Source organism: Scleropages formosus, chromosome 24, assembly GCF_900964775.1.
Source record: "Scleropages formosus chromosome 24, fSclFor1.1, whole genome shotgun sequence".
NCBI classification, from domain to species: domain Eukaryota; kingdom Metazoa; phylum Chordata; class Actinopteri; order Osteoglossiformes; family Osteoglossidae; genus Scleropages; species Scleropages formosus.
Window position 1 is genome coordinate 8,519,083 of NC_041829.1, and position 20,670 is coordinate 8,539,752.

Genomic DNA, 20,670 nt, shown 5'->3' on the forward strand with positions numbered 1-20,670 from the left:
TATATACATGTATGTTCTGTTACAAATTCCACAATTTTGTATGCAGCCAGGATGGCTTCTGTAACCCATCCCACGATTCCACATCTGCTACTGTGACCGGAGGCCATCACCCCGAACGCTCCGCATCTCTGACCGAATAACTGTTATTAAGGAAGAAAATGCCCAAGAAAGTTTCTGGGTCCACATGCGTCCTGCTGACGGTTGAAGTGGTGCCAACATGTGGCTGCATGGCTGACCTTTAGAATGAAAAATGGGAAAAGTGGGGGGGCACATGTACAATGGTTGCGTAGACATTCTGTGCATGCTTTTAAATTGTTTGCTGAAACCATTTGCATTAAAATTGCAGGAGGCAGATATTTTCATAAGGGATATAATTTTATAAACTGATAAAGAACAAAAATAAATACAGCTGTAGGATCACACTTTAAATGTGTGAGTACCGTTAGAACTGTTTTGGTGATGAAAACATAGAATAGATATTCAATAGACCTTTTCCGTCTTGTACTTGCTAAAACGTGCTTTAACTTGGGTTCAAATCACACCCCAGTTGTGAGTAAGATGCAGTACACCCTTGAGTAAGGATGAAAGGTATTTTCCAAGCACTGATATAATAAAAAATTACCTAACTAAACAATTTTAAGGGGGTTGACATCCAAACCTAACGCTGTAAGCCACTTGGGAGAAAAGCATTATTTAAATTAATAAATCAGTGTGTATAAATCCAAAGGTCACAAGATACTAAAATACCTTATTTACGTTAATTGCAGACATCTGTAAAGAATGTTAGATTCTACCCATATTTCGTTGTTTAGGAAGTTTCACTCTGATTCCGTGGTTCTGCTACTGAGATGATGAAGCTTGCAGATATTTTCCCTTAGTCACTGTCTTGGCGTCTCCGCAGCTCCACCCATCAGACATGTCTAGTTTTGAACCGGGTGGGGACAGGGTTGGCCGCAGACACCGGGGTGATGCACTTGAACGCAGGGGGGTCGAGCGACCAAAGACCCGGCCGCAGTTAATTAAAACATCGAGCCTAGAGAGCGGCCGTGGCCCTGCTGCTTTCAAAAGGACCCGGCAGCCGCCGCTCAAACTACCTCCCTTCAATTACTGCATTAAAATAATTGAAAATAATTGCTATCATCATTAGCGACATGACTCAGTGTGCGTTGGGGTCTTTTTGGGGGGCTTAATTATTCCGACATACAGAGGGAGAGAGGGGGGCTGTGGGGTTACTCTCTGAGTAGCTGGGCTTTTCCGGAACAGGCAATTATGAACTTGTTGGATTAGAGGGGGGAAAAAAATGTTTGGAAAACAGACTCGCAGATTAGGGCCATTAAAGAGGAGCCTGCCTCATCATCACTTATTTCCATTTGGATTACTGCAAGATGATTTATCATTTCTTACGAAATAAGTTAGAGAAAAAAACTGCCATTTGGCAGCAGGTTTTTGGGTCTCTGGGCATGTGCTGCTATGACAGCAGTTTTTTAAATTTATTTATTCATTTATTTGTTTTTTTAATGAAATTTGCAAACGCAAAGAAAGTGGTCAACAAATAACAGCTCAGCCCTGTCACTTTGTACACCGCAAGGTGACATTTTAATGGAGGCAAAGGCGTCGTGAATATTTCTTCACCTCTCATTAGCTGCTCTGTATTTAATGGCCTACTATAGCTATTTAATATGCATTCCTTAGGTGTAGTGGTACAGTACAGCACACTGGCAAGTATGACTCTTAGAATATGTAAGAGGGAAGTTTAACTGCTTAATCTGTTTTCAGCAGAAATCTAACATTTCTCAACTATTTTAATCACAAGCAAAATGAGATTCAGTAGTAAGTTAATTTGGTTTCCACATTTCCAGATTTCCTCATTTCAGTGTTTTACACATTAGATGATCATCAACCATTACCACAAGGCCTTGGCTTTCATCTTTAAATTATGGTTATAGTTAGCGTTGATGTTTGATAATTGTTAAAATGATAAATTTTAACTTTAAATAATGCCTCAAATAATAAGAGGTAACAAAGTAATCAGGGGGCGTGGTGGCGCACTGGGTTGGACCAGGTCCTACTCTCCAGTGGGTCTGGGGTTCGAGTCCCGCTTGGGGTGCCTTGCGGCGGACTGGCGTCCCGTCCTGGGTGTGTCCCCTCCCCCTCCGGCCTTACGCCCTGTGTTGCCGGGTAGGCTCCGGTTCCCCGTGACCCCGTAAGGGACAAGCGGTTCTGAAAATGTGTGTGTGTGTGTGTGTGTAACAAAGTAATCAGTCCCGTTTTTTTTTTTTGCAAAATACAGATACCCCTCTACTTATAGAAATTTGACTGGAGTAAATCCCAATTTACGTCAAAAAATTCCTGGCATAAACATTATTTACAGATAGCGTTTTTATTGTACGCAAAACATCTTAAACGTTAAGCACAAGTTGGCATGGCCAGACAAGGCAGGATGCTTCATCTTACCAGTTCCCGTTAGTTTTGAGACGCGAACACATGCCATCTCATTAGTGTAGTGCTTTTTTCGCACATTTTTTTCCATTTCTTTACTCACAATACCTGGTGGTAAACGTGCACTTGTCGGAAAACGAGAACAGTCTCGCAAGCGTACAGCAATCGATTTGGAGATGAAAATAAGGCAGTATGAAGGTCGACAAAGATCATCGTCTGTAGCACTGGAACCCGGTTAAGCCGTATCAACTGTGAATACGATAGTGAAGGATGCTGCACGTATAAAGGAGCACGCGATCATGCTGAATGGTGGGGAAGGAGGGGGAATCCGACATGTAACTTTTGACTTAGATAACGGGTTGAAGAATGGACTATTTGCGTAAGTCGAGGGGTGTCTGTATAATCAATGCATAAAATGTTCTAAAAATATTTAAGAATGTGTGAGGCATACTGCAGCTGAACAATGAGATGAGGTCCTTTACTGTGAGCTGAGAGGGTGTTACAGCCCAGCCTAGGGTTGCACAGCAACACACCAATTCCTTTAGACTGCCATGGGGGCTGCTTTATTGACCACTGGCAACTCATAAACCGTCTCTCTGGTTGAGGCATGTCAACACAACAAACAAAAGTGAACCCTACCCTTTGTGATACAATCTACCCTATCAAAATAAAACAAACTAAAATACACTAGCCTATCTTGACTCTTAACTAACGAAAAAGAGGAGAAGACTGGTAGAAACGAAAATGGCACTCACCCCCTTCCGGGAGTTGCTGATATATTGATTTATACTGATTTACAATAAACTATTGACACATATTTACACAAAATAGACAGCTGAGGCTTTACCACTATTTATGAAGCCATTACACTTCCTATGCACGTAAGTGGAAGTTCTCATTCCCAAATATACAGTTTAGCTGTAGCACCTCAATAACAAAATCGCAAAATCTTTCTAGTAGAGCCAGCCTCTGTCTGGTACGGTGGCCATGTGACTTTTCACTCTTCCCTTTCTACTGGCCAGTAACAGTTGGATGTCAGTTAGTCATCCCAGTTTCTCCTGTGAAGAGAGAGACAGACACATACACATAAACAAAATATTATAGGCCGTTGGACCAAGGCTGTAATGGGTGGTATCTTTGAAAAGGGTAAAAAGGGTGATTGGGTTACCTTGTATTTCTTTCAAAAGAACAGCTATGAGGCAGGAGTTTGTAAGAGGTGCCGGTTCTCCTGCGGTCTGGAGGACTGAAGTATCAGCGCTGGATATCAGTGAGTACCCTCCAGATCAAGTCCTGGGAGAGACTTTCCCAGAAAGAAGCACCTGATTCTCAGTCTTTCATCTTACTGTCTGTGTCACTATTTAGCAGCTGGACTACGACCGTAACGTGGCTCCTCAATGATGTGCAGAGATTGTCTGTTTCTTGCCGGAAGGAAGCGCTCTTGCTGTTGCGAAAGGTTTTCGTGAACAGCTGGAAATGCAGTGATTGTTAACTGCCCTCCTGGGTGTGGATGAAGTGAAAAGGTCAGGTCAAAAGTGATCTTACATGTCCCGCAGTTCTAGTCATCAATTAAGACTTAAGTTTTCGCTGACCCTCAATTTTGTGGATGTTCCGAAGCATAAAACAAGCTACAATAAAAAATAATAGTAAGTTTTAAGTGTTGTTGTAGCTCTGGATTCAAAACAATTAGAATATCTGTGGTTTGCTTGACTGACTGCAGTATTATTCACATAATGATACCTTTATGTAGACTTGGATAAAGAAGATCTTTTGCAAATCCAAAATAGGTACTATGAAGCACATCTAAATTGAGATTAGTATTGAAAATCTTTATTTGAATCTTAAATGTTAATTTAATATTAGATGTACTATCTGCTACAGAATTTCATCAAAAAAACCGAATCATGTAAACACCTTTTCCGAAAGTGCTTTTCTATTTTAATTTTCGAAAACAGTGTTTTTTAGAAGAAAATCAGAACAATTAATGTGATATTATATATGCTGTAACTGTGACGAGTATAGACCTTAAAATATATATAGAAGAAATAAACCTTTATTGGTGGAATTTTTATTGGTGCTTTCAGTTAAGATGGATGAGCAGGTATCTTTAATTTTTTACAGCTTCTAATGTGTCTTTTCATTAAATGTTGCCCACAGGCAGCTACGCACCATATTGTTTATAGGGAACAGTGGATGGAAAAATAATATATATTCCAGAAGTAAAATGCACAGCAATTCCTCAGTTTTACTGTGCAGGGAAATTTTTAATTAAAATACTGGTCAGTCCATTTAATTTAAAAAAAAAAGAAAAATGTGTGTGTGTGTGTATATATATATATATATATATACACACACACTTGGAATTCAGAAGGCTTGCTATGAGAGTGGCATACGGATAACACATATGGCGTTAGTTTTATGATGGGAAGCCCTGTGCATTAGCAGCAGTGCTAAATGTTTAGGGCGAGCCAGAGAGATGGTGGAAAAATTCCTGTCGGCAATGACTCGGTCGTTATTATTTTTGGGTGTGGTAAGAGCTGAAAGAGCATTGACTCTGGTAAGAGGGTTTTAGACTTGACCATTTGCAGTGGTCACATTTTTCGTTTCGAAAGTCACGTCGCCATGGTTACCATGACGATTTGCCAAAATGACAGCTAACGACTTGAGCGCGTTCGAGGGTGATGTAGAGCTTTACCGAGGAGCAGATTTATAATTATAAAGGGGATGTAGCTGTAGGTATGAATGGAAATTATTTACAAAGCCCATTGCAGACTGGTCGCTACGGTGACTTTTAGACATAATAAGCATCATGTGGAAATGCATAGCAGGCAAAGCAGCATGTCTTCATTCACAGTATGCTACTACAGCACCAATGGTGTTATTTCCTCAAAGAACATTGTACATTGGCAACATATTCTTTGAAATGGGAAGGAAAAAGGGGAAAATAAAACAAATGACATTGATGCTCCTGAGCAGCAGGTGACGCAGTGGCCAAAGCTGCCAGCTTTTACTCAAAAGAGTTGAATCAAACCTCGTGCAGTAGTACCCAGGCAGGTACTTAGCATAAATTGCACCTGTAAAAACTTCCCAGCTCTGTAAAAGGCTAAATCACTATGTCCCTTTGCAGAAAAGTGTCAAATAAATAATGTGGAACTAAGTTGTTTTTTGTTGGTGATGGGTGTCAAACTCACCAGGCTCTAGATAATGGAATCTGGAGTTAACACCTCTCAACTGGCAGTTCAACTTGACTGTCCTTTTTGTTGGCCATTTTGGGCCTTTAATCACTTAATTAGCAGTGACAATAGACACACCCTGTTCGAATCTAAGGATTACAAGTAGAGGACAGAACATTCCAGAGAAATGCAAAATAAAAAAGGGAAAAGTGAAAAGATAAAATTATCCAGCTGTATAAATGGGTGAATCAATGTAAGTAACAACACTCCCCAAAAATATCAACTAAAGATAGAAGCAAAAACAGTATGAGGTTTTCACATTGAATTTCTTTTATTTATTTACACATCTGGGTAACTTTTACTGTATCAGCCAGTACAAGGTGTATGCCTTGATCACAGGTATTGATCTACTGCCCCCTCTTCGGATGGATGTACCTAAAAAGATACACCATACCTGCTCCCATAGTGCCATGGTGTGACGTACTACGGTAAAACTTCGGAACAATGCGCGGCCTGTTCCGTATCAGTGTGGAGAAGCCCACTGCACCAGCGTAAAACCAGCGCGCATGGACTGCGTGGTGCTGATTAAGTCTCAGGCTTGTGGGAGGAAACACAGCGGGAAAAATGTGGAAATTAAACGCTCAGCTGAAGTGAAAGGAATGATCTACAGTTGCTTGATGCTCGGTGTTACTTTCTGCTGTGCAGGGTCTGAGGACTGTAATAACACATTACATTTATTTTGCAGATTTTTTTTTTCCAAAGCAACCTCCTGTGGATACTATATAGTATTATCAGCCCAAACACCTATTTCTCCAAGGTGACTTACACTGCTGGATACACTGCTTTCAGTGGGTCGCTCATCCATACATCGGGGAACACACTCTCTCTGTCACTCACACACTATGGGAGAACCTGAACAGCATGACTTTGGACTGTGGGAGGAAACAGGAGCAAGCCCATGCAGACACGGGAAGAACGTGCAAACTCCACACAGACTGAGCGGGGATCAAACCCATGTCCTCTTGCACTACCCAGACAGCAGCGTTACTCGCTGTGGCGCCATGCCACCCGATGTGATATGTTTAACTTTCCCCGAGTACCCACAATGCTTAGGAAACACACACTCAGACACGCACGCAACAGCAGCAAGGAAATTTAATCCTGCGAGGAAGGTGGAGTGGTGTTTGTGTAAATGTCAAAATAACGGGGGTGAATTCAAGATGAACACATGGATGAATATGCTACTTGGAGGCACCGTCTGCGACATCACGTGAATGAAGCGTGATTCAGCCAATCGGGGCCGGGTAACATCGACTAGGGGAAACTGACCAATGAGAGGAAGGTGCTGCGACCAATGGGAGTTCAACGAAAGGAATTATTTCTACATTGCTTTAAACATTTTTGGTACATCCATTCAAAGCTTTTACTGTTTTCTGTTCTCAGCTTTTGTGGTTCTATTTTTATTTTTTGCAGACAACATTAATTTGTAAGCACAACAGCAGCTATGAAACTACTTGCGAGCAGAAAAGGTAGAGGGTGAAGTCTCAGCAGAGACCCTGTTTATGTACTGCTGAGCAAGGTATTTAATCTAAATTGCTTCAGGACCTATTAGGTGTATGAATGGGCTAGAGTAAAACTGTGAAATGTGCATTTATTTAATTCTATTTTTCCTTATTGGCAATGATGTATGTGCTTCATGTGTCTGTTTACTCTGGGGATGAAAATAGATTTTTTTTCCTTTTAAATTCATGTGAGTCTTAAATTTTATTACTGAATAAATGAAGTCGCTTTGCCTAGATTTTGGTAAATGCCTATTATTGTGTTGCCAGGAGAACGATAACATTTCATTTTACTTTTCACAAAAGACCTGTAGGAAGGCATTAACAGCAGTAAACAGAGCCATATTAAATTTAAAGCATCATCAGTGATGATTGCTTCTGTTGAGAGGGGATTCTTTCGTACTGGTGCAAATTTTTCTTTTTATTTATTTATTTTTTTAAATCAAATTTCGGACATTGTTTACACCTTAGTTGTGTTAGTCGCAATAAAAAAGGACCTGCAATTCATTTCTCTCTCTTTTTTCCCCCCTGGTTAAGCAAGATTGCTATGTATGAAAAAGCACTTGAGCGCTGCCCTATGCTGTTAAGCAGATGCGTGTCCATATGTGAGAGATTGTCGCGCTCAAGTGTCACACGTTCTCGTCCAACTCGACAGCTCAGCGAGGAACGTGTGACAACGGACTGCAGGACTGTCTGTAATACACGGAGGGCTGAGGCACCATTCAGCCACACAAGGAGGCCAGGGAGAGCGTTGTAATTAGCTCAGTAGCACGCTTGCTCTCTGGGAAAGCCCAAATGTGGCACAAGTGTCATCCAGCAAATGGAGAGTGACACGGAAAATAAAGAAAATGCTTATTCGTGTAGCTGATACCTTTGTCCGAAGGGACTGGTAACGTGAGCTTTGTACACTAAACTGCTTCCACCTATTTACACAGGCCGATCATTTTGCTTAATTCGGATTAAGTACCGCGATCAAGGGCACTACTACAGGTGGGATTTAAACCCGGGACCTTTGACTGGAAGTCGACAGCCTTAACCACTACACCACCTGTTCCTCCTTAATAAGTTGATGCAAAATAGTTCTCCCCTAGTGTGCTGTTGTAGTGTTATTTCAACATGTACCGACAAACTGAAGTGGCGGGAAAAAAGAAGCGTAGTCAATTTGTGCAACAAGAACAAATGAAGGAAGAATTCCAGATAATTCCACCAGTCTATGAGAAGTGTTAGCTGTATAAGTGGCCATTTTGGCCGTACTGACTATTATTATTATTATTATTATTATCATTATATAGTTCCTTATAGCTCACTCATGCACATACAATGGGTACTTTTTTAACTTGAATATCCTTTTAAAGCATTTGGGAGAAGGTGTCCTTGTTTTTAGGACTGTCACCTTGCACCTGAAAGTCTTGGATTCAAATTCTCACTTCTGCAGTAGCACCTTAAATACCTTCCCTGGTTTACTCCAGCAAGAATACCACACTTCGTAAATTGGTACATCACTCTGAAGTTGGCTGTCCAACATTGTAAATGGCTTTTGACAAGGATGTTTGCTAAATAAAAGGTTACAATATTAATTATAATAACAGAGCTAGCTGGAGAGAATGAGGGAGAAGGTGATAAATGTTAATATATTTGTGAATTTAATTCCTTCACTGCATGAAAGTTTGTACAGTTACTACATAGTTTTTTTTCAAAAGGGGGGGGGGGGGGGTATCCTATGGTCAGCTCCTTAAACCAAAAAGATTGAGTGTTCTCCTTCAAGTGAGGTGACTGGAAACTGAAAGTCAGGACCGATGAGCCCTTTTCTCTTCAGTCAAGTGTGAACATGAAGTAAACAGATCCCAATTATTGCAGCATAGTGGCTGATGGTTTTTTGATACCAGTGGAGAGGCACTGCGAATCCAGAATACCACTTTCAAGAGTGCAGGATTTGCATGAAGCTCTTGCTTGATATGACTCTGTATATTTGAAAGAGACGTTAGGTTTAATGAACACCTCGGGCTTACCATAATGATTAAGAATGGGGAAGAAGTTCTTCTTTTTCCCTAGTAGAAAAGTATATGTTGTTGTTCCTGCTATCCTTAAAAATAATGCATCTCAAAATGCAAGTAATTCTTTCTTAGGTTTTTCCTGGAATTTAGAAATTGTTCTTATTTTGGAACCACTCTGGCCAGTGTGTGCCTTTGAAAGCCAGCGTTGTAGGTGTATTCTCGACCATTATTTCAGTCTGAATGTTCTGCTTTGCATGTAATGCAAAATAATGTTTTTTGAAAGTCGGCCGTACAAGCCATCACGAGCTATCCCAAAGTAACCCAAGGAAGCAAACAAAAACAATGTTGGGGATGAAACCCTTCTATTGGACAAAGGCTCGGAGTTGGCCGGAATCCCAGCCATGGCTGATCCAGATTGGATTTTTATGAAACGAGGAAGAAAGAACTCGGCTGGGTGGGAGGTGAGGGGTTGGTTCTCAATAAGCCACCAGGATGGCTTGAGTGTGGGAAGGACCAGAAAAGGGGGGCATTTGGAGGGAATCTCATGTCAAAGTGTGAAATGCAGCAACAGAGAGCACATTAGGTAACCTTGATTACATCCACCACGTTCCTGGTCCGTTAGAGTTAAGCCACAGAGAAGATCATTCGATATTTCTTGGGCCGAATCCTGGGACCTTCTTGACTCTCATGGCTGTTTCACGGCCCTACCCTCAAAACCCTCCTTCACGTTGTCCTTTGTCCCATATTAGCGATGAAATGCCGAGCCAAGGAAAGAGAATAATTCTTTTCCTATATATGGTCAGTGGGTAGCACTGGTGCCACACAGTTCCTGTGCTGTGGGTCCTGACGTGGGTTAGAATTTGGCTCAGCCCGTGTGGATTTTGAATGTTTTCCTCTGTTTGCATGAGTTTCCTCCATGTGCTCCAGGTGTTCAGACATGTTTCAAGGGAACTGGAGACTTTGAAGTGCAATCACTGTGTATGTTAAATTGGTTTGCTGGCTGAATGCTTAAGATAGATGTATATAGCTTAGTATAACATATCAAGCATTGTAAGCTTCCTTGGATAAAGCCATCAGCTAAATACAGATAATGATCCATTTAGTGTTAATTCATTTACCATATTTGAAGAAAAGCAGCAGCCTGAGTATCATAAGTTCAGAAACATGTCTTTATGTATCCAAGTCTTTATACTCAGCTGGTTGCTTTTAAGTTAAGCTGGTTTTTCATAAAAATGAGTATAATCAGTTATATTTAATGTGGTCACTTTCTGCACTTAATGTCATGATTCTTCTTGTGGCAATTTGAAATATGTATGGTACAGATTTTTTTTTTTTTTTTTTTTTAAGATTCATGAATTATTTCTCTTAGTTTCTTTGAAAGTCGGATGACTACATCCATCCTGTCTGAAAGATGGATGTCTTCCGGTCAATTTTTTTTTTTTTTTTGCTACATACATAAGATTGGTCGAGAAGAGTCAGTAGATATTAAGACCAGACCAGACCAGACTGAACACATGCAAATGAATGACACTGTCATACAGAGATGCTTGACCAGGCACTGACTAAGGATCAAGTAGCAAGAAATGGATGACTATATTGGACTTCTTCACTAGCAGTGAATGTAAAACACTTAACAGAACTCTTTGCAAAAAATGAGCAGTATTATAAGCACTGAATAATAATGATCTCACACTTCAACAAAGTACACATGAACAAATGTGATGTTGCCAACTTTTGTCTATATTGTTTTGTCAATATTGAATGCTTCCAAAATTCATACCCAAATATTCAGGACTCCCTTCTCAGAGTCTAGTATTTGTAGTATGCAGTCTTTCGAGAGTATTGGCTGCACCTGGTGCTTGTCTCATGATGTGAGCAGAGGTAAGCAATCAAAAAAGACATTGAAGTAGATATAGTTATTGAAACAAAAGTATGAAGTCTTCATTAATCTTACATTCCTAGTTTTTCAGAATGTTAACAGTTTCTATACACACTTAAATGTAAGCCTATGCATCTCTTCAATGAATTAAATATTATCATGCAATACATTTCGATTGTGTCAATAAGGGCTCCAACTGGCCACAGACACCACATGAGTAAACATGTAAAATCTGATAGATCTGAAGTCTAAAAATAAATTTGTGACACATTATCCGGAGAGGGGAAGCAAGTGTACTCAAGCATGGCCCAGTTTTGACTGCTGCTGCATTGATGTTATTTGCTTTTGTTGACAAATTGAAACTGGATGATGTGGACAGACGTGCCTCTGAACCTCTCTGGCTCTTTCGTTGTCGCGTTGCAGAATTGTAGAGAAGCATCTGGTCGGTGTGCTTGTAGACCAAGCGACACTCCTCTGCAGGAGTCCGCCACCTCAACTCCATCACAGAGCATCTCCTTTGAGCCTCTTTGATTCCCTTGAAACAGATCCACCTGTAGGATGGCCACACTGTCCCTTTGAACATGGATTCATGGGATATATTAATACATTTATAGGAAACAGATTTCACAGCGAAGCCATGTGCGCCAGATAGCTATGCCTCTCCAAATTGGTGTCGCAAGTTCAGTGATAACACTGGCGAAGTGTATCATTTACAGCTTTGAAGGAAGTTCTCCCTGGGTCAAAAGCCTAATGGAAACACTTTGTAGATGCTAATGGAATATTTTCACCCCTGGTCTGTGAATAACTCACCTGACGATACAATCTGTAAAGACATCTACAAATGATTTCACAATTTCCTGCTTTTGGACTCGGATTTTAATTTCATAAATTTTAAATATGATGGTCCGCTTTGAAACTGTGAAGCTGCCATGAAAACACTATATGATTACAAAGTAATGGAATCTGATATTCAAATTGGGGCAAACTGTGCCGCAAAGCATTTCAACAAATCAGGAACACTTATATGCTTCATAGTCTCTTTCTGCTCGTATCATATTGACGTTCCAATAATATGTAACATATCTCTCCTTATAATATGAAGAACTTTGAAAAGGCACTATGTAAAACATTTCATTTTTATCACTACTTTTATGGTTCATACTGTTTCTCTTAATATTCAGTCTGTATTCTGCTGATATGTATCCATACATGACCTGCGTGTCGGTTTCTCCATAAAGTGGTATTTATAGGCACTATATTAAGGTGTTGTTATTGTTTTCATGGTTTATGGCACGTTTTTATTAATCTATTCTAATTTTTAATTTAATTTTATTCTGGTATTTTACAAGACCCCTGAGTTTAAAGATAAAGTGTGATGTAACAGTACTCCTCCTAGGCCCAGAAAGTGCAAAGTGGCGTTGGGTACGCCTCTGACAGAAGACCCTCGTTTTGCTCACTGAAGCCTGGTAATGGTGTGACTTCTGAGGAGCCAGTGCATCGTCCCCTTTTTGACACACTGGTGCGAATGACTTACATGTGGATACTTGATTCTGGTCAGGATTGCCCTTTCTCGGCAAAACCATCCTGCCATTGACTCCTTCACCTTGTTTTATTCGGGGGTCCAAGCCCAAAGAGTGACACATGTGCAGGCAGATATACCCTAAACGCAATTTGGTCCAGTCTGACTGTCATGACATTTACACTTATTTATTTAGCAGACACTTTTCTCCTAAGCAACTTCCAATGAACTCTATGTAGTATTACCAGCCCACACACCTTATTCACTGTGGTGACTTACACTGCTAGATAGACTACTTACAATGGGTTACTCATCCATACATCAGTGGAACATACTCTCTCTATCACTCACACACTATGGGGAAACCTGAACAGCATGTCTTTGGAGTGTGGAAGGAAAACCCACACAGACACAGGGAGAACATTCAAACTCCACACAGACTGATTGGGGATCAATCCCATGTCCTCTCACACCACCCAGGCACTATGACAGCAGTGCTACTAGCTGTGCCACCACGGCGCACCAGGACTGGTGAAATAGTCGGGTTACGCAGGCTGTCATTTTCAGTGCCAAACAGTTCACAGCTTTGAGGATCCCGGTCGTGGAAGTGAACAGTTCAACCTCAGGACTAATTGGCCTCTGTTTCTCACTGCTGATTCAATGCAGCTGCTGCAAAGTGGCCTTTGTGAATCTATTGTGGAGGCACAATCAGTGCTGACCTCCCCGTTTTCTCATCTCCTTCTGCTCCTGCACCCTGTAGCACCACCTATGACACACACTCAAAAATAATTTGTTTATAAATGTCATTGTTTCAGCCACATATTCATCTTGCATTAATTCCCATATTTCATAACTGGTTTATTTTTTTTTTCATATTGGAAAAGGTTGCAATAAGTAAATGTGGGGGGGAATGTTTTCATACTGAAACAGCAGATGGGTCTCTCAATCAATATATAAATCTCTTCTATTGGTTCCAGTTGAGTGACCCAACCAGGGACAAAGTGCTGGGCTATTACAAAAGCAAATTGTTCAATGGAATAAATTTTTCTGGGGAATACAAATAAACAAACAAATACACACACACATTTCCTAATAGCTACTAAAACATCTTTAGATTTCATTAGCTGTTCTCTGCCTGTATCTCTTCACTTTCCACAGCAACTTTAGTACTTTTTTATTCTCCATTGAGGGACCTTTTGGTTATTTTCGGATAAAACGAAATGACGTAAATCGTTGAGCAACAACTGTGCTGTGGAGAAAGTTAATTTGAACATGGTCCTCTTAGTAATGGTTACCAACTGGGCAACTTAACCTGCTTGCGTCAAGTATTAGTCGGGGAGCAGTACAAAGCCAAATATACCCTCAAGATTACACCCACTGTTAATTTGCGCACTGAAGTCTTTGAAGGCCGTAAACTTCCGCCTCGGACATATGTTCCTCTTGACGGTATTAGCTGAGATACAGTAAACGAGGTGTCGGCACCCTTTTGGACTCGAGTCGGAGCTCTTGTCAGCTAAACTGTGGCCCATGACATCCAAGCAAAACGGATTTATTCTTCTGAACCAGAATTAAGGAATCTATCTCAGGCCTCCGCAATCAGTTTACCTTGATTCAGTAACTGACACCTTTCTCCCAGAAAGATTACAGTGTTTGGAGTGCTGTACTAGGTTTCATCGCCAGGGCGTAATTGTTGTACAGCTGGGCCTTTTTTGGTGTATGAATTTATCGTAAGTACATCGATATGGGGCAGCGGGTGGAGTTGGGGTTGCTGGTCACTGCCTGAGAGAACGGTTTACGTGACTCTACTTTGGATCCCTCTGAGCCGCTGTGTATTTAACCACAGTACTGACTGTTCTGTTAGTCTTACTGTATCAGTCACTGACATCATTTTAAAGAAATTGTTCTTCCAGCTGCTGAGTTGGCACCATCAGTTAAGGTTTGGGGTACCAGCAGTACGGTGCTTTCAAAAAAGCCCCCATTGCAGCACATATGGGGTCCTTTTTCATCGAGGGGCTTTTAGATGGTGAAGAAAGTGGTCTCCTGGGGCCCTCAATGTCAACTTACATCTGCATGAGGGCCTTCGTTCGCTTCCACCGCTGGGTCCTTATTAGGGTTTGCGCTCAAGCTCATTTGCCATTCTGCAACGCTCATTGCGGACGTTTCCATCTCCTGCTCGGGACCGAAGGTAGACGAGCGTTGCGGTGAGCGGTGACAGACGGGACGAGTCCTGGATGTTGGGACGTCAGCAGTGAAGCCTGCCAGGGACGATCCGTCATGCTGAAGGCTCCCCCCCGCAATTGCAGTGCAAATATACTACATAAGCTGTGATTTAGCAAAGACGGCATGCTGGTGGCAAAGCATCATGGGATAGAGCAACAAAGGAAAACTCAGGTTTCAGTTTCTGTTGGGTTTTCTTCAGCTAAATACTGTGTGTGTTGCGGATTTTTAGAGCAACTGCATGTCACAGTAGTGTTTGTCAAAATGAAGTCTATTTATGTTTATATTTTGCAGAGCATATATGCTGTCATTTAAGATATTTTTCAAATGACCAACTCAATCTACGAATCATTTTGTTAATATACAATTAATACATAAAATATATGAAGAAATATATGCAAAAGGTGAAACATGCAATATTATGTTAATATCAACACTGTCCAGCATTTTTCAGTGATTTCTAAACTGCTGTGAGGTTTTAAAGTAACTGTTTTCATACATTGTATTTTTTGTGGCACATTTTGTATATTTTTAGTGTTACACAGGAAATTAACATGTTCAGAACTTCAATATTTTTTCATATTGATGCTTTGGATTAACTTGTATGTCAGGTTTGGAGAAGACAAGAATGAAGTGTTCACTGAAATAAGTCAATATTGAATGTTATAACAAAACTGACACTTTATTTGGATCAAATGCAACACATCTAACTCTTTTATAAATGTCATCGTTGGGTACTGAATGCCACAAAAATTTGACTTGTTTCTTTGTGAAGTACCAGGTCATATGAACAACAGCTCGTCCCTCCTCACAGTGTAACCTGGAGCTTTTTTGGAGCTCTTAGTGTCTTTAATATCTGCGGACATCCAGTGGCCAGATAACTAAATAAACAGAAATTAATCGCTAGGGCAGAATTTATTTGTGTGTCGCGGGCAGCTGATCACAACATATGCAGATTCAGCTGCAGACTGAAAGGGTCATAACCACCTGAATTATATCTCGACGTGAACGTGGAAAGAAAAACATGGTCAAAGGATGTAATGCACCTCATTATAAGGAAAAAGGGAAATGTGTAGCTATGCCCCTTTACAAAGGCAATCAGTTAAAACTCTAGGGAAATTATATAGGCTGAGTGAAGAGTTGAGAATCAGCAAAAACACTAATGAAATATTAGACCACTGACCATTATAATATGTTGTTTAAAGTCTACATTTTTCTGGTGTCAGCAATAATTAAAGTAAAGATGTGGTGCGTTTCACGTGGACCTAAGGAGATGTGGTGGAAATACAGCATTTTCCTCAGTAAAACTGTAGAAGAGATGAGAATGATGAGATATAACCAGGGATGTGATGCAGGTGGTTTCCATATGACGATGCTTCATTCAGTCTCCGTTTTGATTAATCCTCTAATTCGTTCACTGTCCTGCCATATACACTCAGAAATTGTACTCTACAGTTGAACTTCCACCTTTTACACCTGTAAATTAACTGAATACATGTTTCGGGCATATAGGAATATAAAATCCCACCTTTTCATATTTATTTAAGTAGAAAATCCCCAGAGAGCGATCTTCAGGTGCTTCCACCAGACTTTATATTTTGCTCATTGATTGCAAACAAGAGTGCCGGCTGGGTTGAACAATCGAGGCTGAGCGCATCACTCGGGGTACAACAGGAAGTTTCCTCCTGAAGCTTCAACCTGTATCTTTTTTCAGTGCCAGGTCTGGCTCTTTAATTAGTACAGTGCCCTCAGAAGTCCCAAACCACTACTGCTGTGCATCTAAGGGAGAAAATGGAAAAAATGATGCTCAATCGTAGGATGCAATTATCCAATACGATACCTCACCCCAGGAAACTGTGCCTCGTTCGCATTTCCCCCTGAGTATAATCCCTTAGTGGGATATATTCAAAATATTTTAAAACGCTATCTATTAAACATTTTTTTTTTTTCTTTAAACAAACGTTCTGATCTGCTGCTGTACAAACGTTGTCTGTTTTGTGTTAAGGTCTCCTTGCTGATTATGTAGGACGAACCAAACGGGTTCTCAAAATTCGTCTTTTTGAGACTGGCAAAATGGCAATTCGCACTGTAAACACAGATTATATGATCATGTTGCCCTGTGCCCATAACAATCAGCTCAAAGGCGGAATTAAAATTCCGAGGAGCGGAGCACATCTCTGCTTCGCTTTGAGGTGGCGATATCTGTAATGAGCTCCTTTGCTTGGAAACGTAATACATTTTTACTTGGGTGGCCCTGGATTGAACTGGGAGGGCTACAATGAAATGTTTTGTTGCTTTATTGTTCTGCATTTGATACGAATACTCAAGCACTGTTTGGAAGGGAATTATTATTTTTTTTACTACTACATACTTCGACATGTGGGGTGCACCATAGCAAGTTCAGTGTTCCCCCTCTGTGCTGGGTATGTGGCAGTAAATATTTACCTATAAGTTGTCATTTGCATAAGAAATATCCTATTTTTATATGTATCATAATGTTTGGATCTTTTTACTGTAAATTAACCACCCAGTTTTATATATATATATATATCCGAAGACAAGTTAATTCATTCATTATGAATAACAATTTGTCCAATACAGGGTCATTCCAACCAAAACTTTCAATTTGCAAGCTGGATCCTGCTCTATTGTTTGCTTTGATGAGTTTTTTTTTTTTAATATTATGAATTTTACCCCCATTCCATTGTTTTTATTGATTTGTATTTACTTCTATGTACTTGGCATATTCTTTTCTTCATAATGATGTACAGCTTTTCGTGAATGCTAGGAAGGCTTCAGTAGCTCTGAGGGACATAGGCGGTTCATTCCACCACATTGGGGACAAGTGTAAGAACTGATGTATTTTGCCATGAAAAGACACTTTTGTGAAATCTGTGCAGCAAATAGACTTTCTCATCTAGATTGTGAGAAACTCTGGACTTGTTCAAGCGCATGTTACCCAACCCCTACATTACAAGCAGACTGAATGCTCCCCTTTGGAGGAGTTTCTGGAGGGTGAGCTGTTTTATTGGATTCCTGGCGGTTGCTCTACTCACACGTGGATTATCAAAGAGTTTAAAAGGTAACCCCATCAAACAGGGCCCTTGGTCGGCTGGTAGGAGAGAGACTGCATGCCGTGTGAATGGCTGCTTTGTTTTCCAGGCAAAAATCAGACAACAGGAGGACGAGCCACGGTTTCAGGATGAATTACAATAATGGCCTTTAAAATGGAAGGAACCGCAACAGGACATAAAGTTGACATCAGAGGTATGCAGCACCATGTGATTTCCATGCATAGGTTGTCAAAATTACTTTCCTTTGCAAAAATAAATAGCAGGAAACATTTGATTTTGAAACTTTGGAGTGGTCAGGACATTTCATAGCTTAGGGTAGTGATAATGTTTTGCAAGAGGTTTGATGCAGGTTTGACTCGCAGTGGACATCAAAAAACCTTTAACAAAAATTTTGAGCCCCCCATTTTGTTAAACTGTAGCTGGTACCCTTTTTTTTTTTCTGATGAAGTTATGAAAGGAGATTGATGGACCGAAAGGTGGTGTGAGCAGATTTTTTAATCCTTATTGTCTTATACAAGTGTTTGGAAACGTTTTGCATTCACCTGTGCATGGAGGTTCATCATTTGTACGGTTTTCCCAAACCTCATTATCGGTTTATGTGCCGGGTGCGAGGTACGCCTGACAAAGCACTAGGCCCGCTCTCCCGAAGGATAGCTGCTGTTGTGTAGCGCGCTCCTCTCGGATCAGGGCTGAGCAGCTCATCTCCTCATTTCCCGTTGTCCAAGGAGGATGTGCTCATTACCGTGTCGCTGAAGCAGCTTCCTCTGGTCCTGGGCGACCGTAGACAACCCCGTCCCTTCCCAGATTCATAGACCCCCTGCGGTTCTTTTTCAATGTACCATCATAAAGATGTCACTCTTGGTCCTTTGCTTCAAGAATAGGGTGTGGCCCATTGGCGATGCACCGCATGACAGCACTGAAAACCTGCACCAACTAAATGGATGACATCTACTGACCTGATTATTTTTGAAAATACATATTTACTTATTTTATTTATTTATGCTTGTTTACTTACTCATTTAATTTTTATTTGTTTTAGTCACTGGAATGGGGGATGTGGTGGCGCGACAGGTTTGGTCAGGGCTTGCTGTGTGGCCGGTCTGGGGTTTGAGTACTACTTGGGGTGGTTGAGTACTACTCGGGCTGGATGTGTCCTCTCCCCTTTCGGTCCTGTGTTACTGGGTACGGCTCCGGCTCGCCCTTTGGGACAAAGTGTTGTTGATGGATGGTTGGATGGCTGGATGGATGGATGGATGGATGGATGGATGGTCACTAGAATTTTTTCTTTCTTTTATAATTTAGATTTACTTTAAATATTTGTTGCATAATGATGGTCAAAATGAAAAAAAAAAGTGTTTTTAATTGCTTCTGTAATACTGCTGAGTACATTCCAGTAGCTATTTGACGCACTCAGTTATTTATCCCTGAAATACTGATGCCTCCGCTTAAGCACGCAGTCTGTTTGTAATGTCACTTTTGTCTTTATATTTAGGTTCTGTAAACACTGTGGAAGTGAGTTGAATTAGTGTTCCTACACAATATGCTGTTTGGTTGCAATTTGCTGCCATCTGTTGGCTGGGAGGTTAAAGGCAGAATGCAGTTGTCGTGGTACAAATAGGAATTTAAAACATTAAACAATATCTAACTTTGTTTTGTGGGGGGGAGGCTGGAGGGAGGAAAGAGAAAGTATCTTCAGAGCTTTTGTAAGTGCATTAGCATTTTTTCGGCAATTAATTATCACATGGTGAAAAGTCACTTTCACCATTTGTTTACTTAAATAACTTGTAAATTTTATTTCCAGAATTGGACCATTGTTTATAAAAAAGACAATACTTTTGTCCTTGTTGACAGAGAACTGCATCGAGAAACAGACGATTCATGAGTAAAATCTAGAACCATTTATTTACAGTTGACTTACATTGCTGAAATGGCATTGTTGAACTGACAAAATGTCAATATAAAATTAAAAAAAAATCATCCCAGACGATAGAAACTTTTGTCCTTCTTTCATCCTTCATGCTATTTCTAAGCATGCGTCTTTCCGAAAGAGTGCTTTTTAATTTCTGGCGGTACGTGGCTTCCAGCAGCAGTGTGAAGGCTAATGACAGTGGCAAACAAAGCGCTCGCAATAGGTACCCAGTTCTGTGCTCTCATTCGCACCACTGTCAGAGCTGCCTGAACACAATAAATACCGCGTTATGTATGGAATACGATTTTACAAGAGATCCATGTGGACAGAATCTCTTGATGGATTTCGCTCATCATCGCCACTGCTCGTCGCTCCGCATGCAAACACTTCGGTTGTGCTGTGAATTCTGCCTAAATTCACTTTTTAATTACCCCTGGGGCCTTTCGCAGGCCTTCATTGTACAGTGACATTATTAAGTAGTTTCCTGCTAAAACACATTCCTGTAAATGAGAGGTGCCCTTAAACCCCTGGACATTTCACTGTGTAATTATACTTTTCTGTTAATGTCCTTCTAAAACATTTCAGTCAACATTTTAATAGAATTTATGTACATTTCTCCTCTTGTTGGTTAACACATTAGTCCAAAGCAATTTACATGAATTTATTTCTTTATTTATTTATTTATATCGCTGAAATCTTTACGTTGACCATCTTGGCTAAATATGCAGATTCAGCCGCCATTTTTGGGACTTAAACAAACTTTCTCGCTTTTATGGCAACAATTTCACAGTTGCTGCCGTGAATGCTTGTCCTTCTCCTTTATGAGCTCATATAAACATGAGCATTCTCTGTTTTTATAGAAAAGACTTATCTCCGTTTAACGCATTGCTTTATGAACTGTTAACTTATG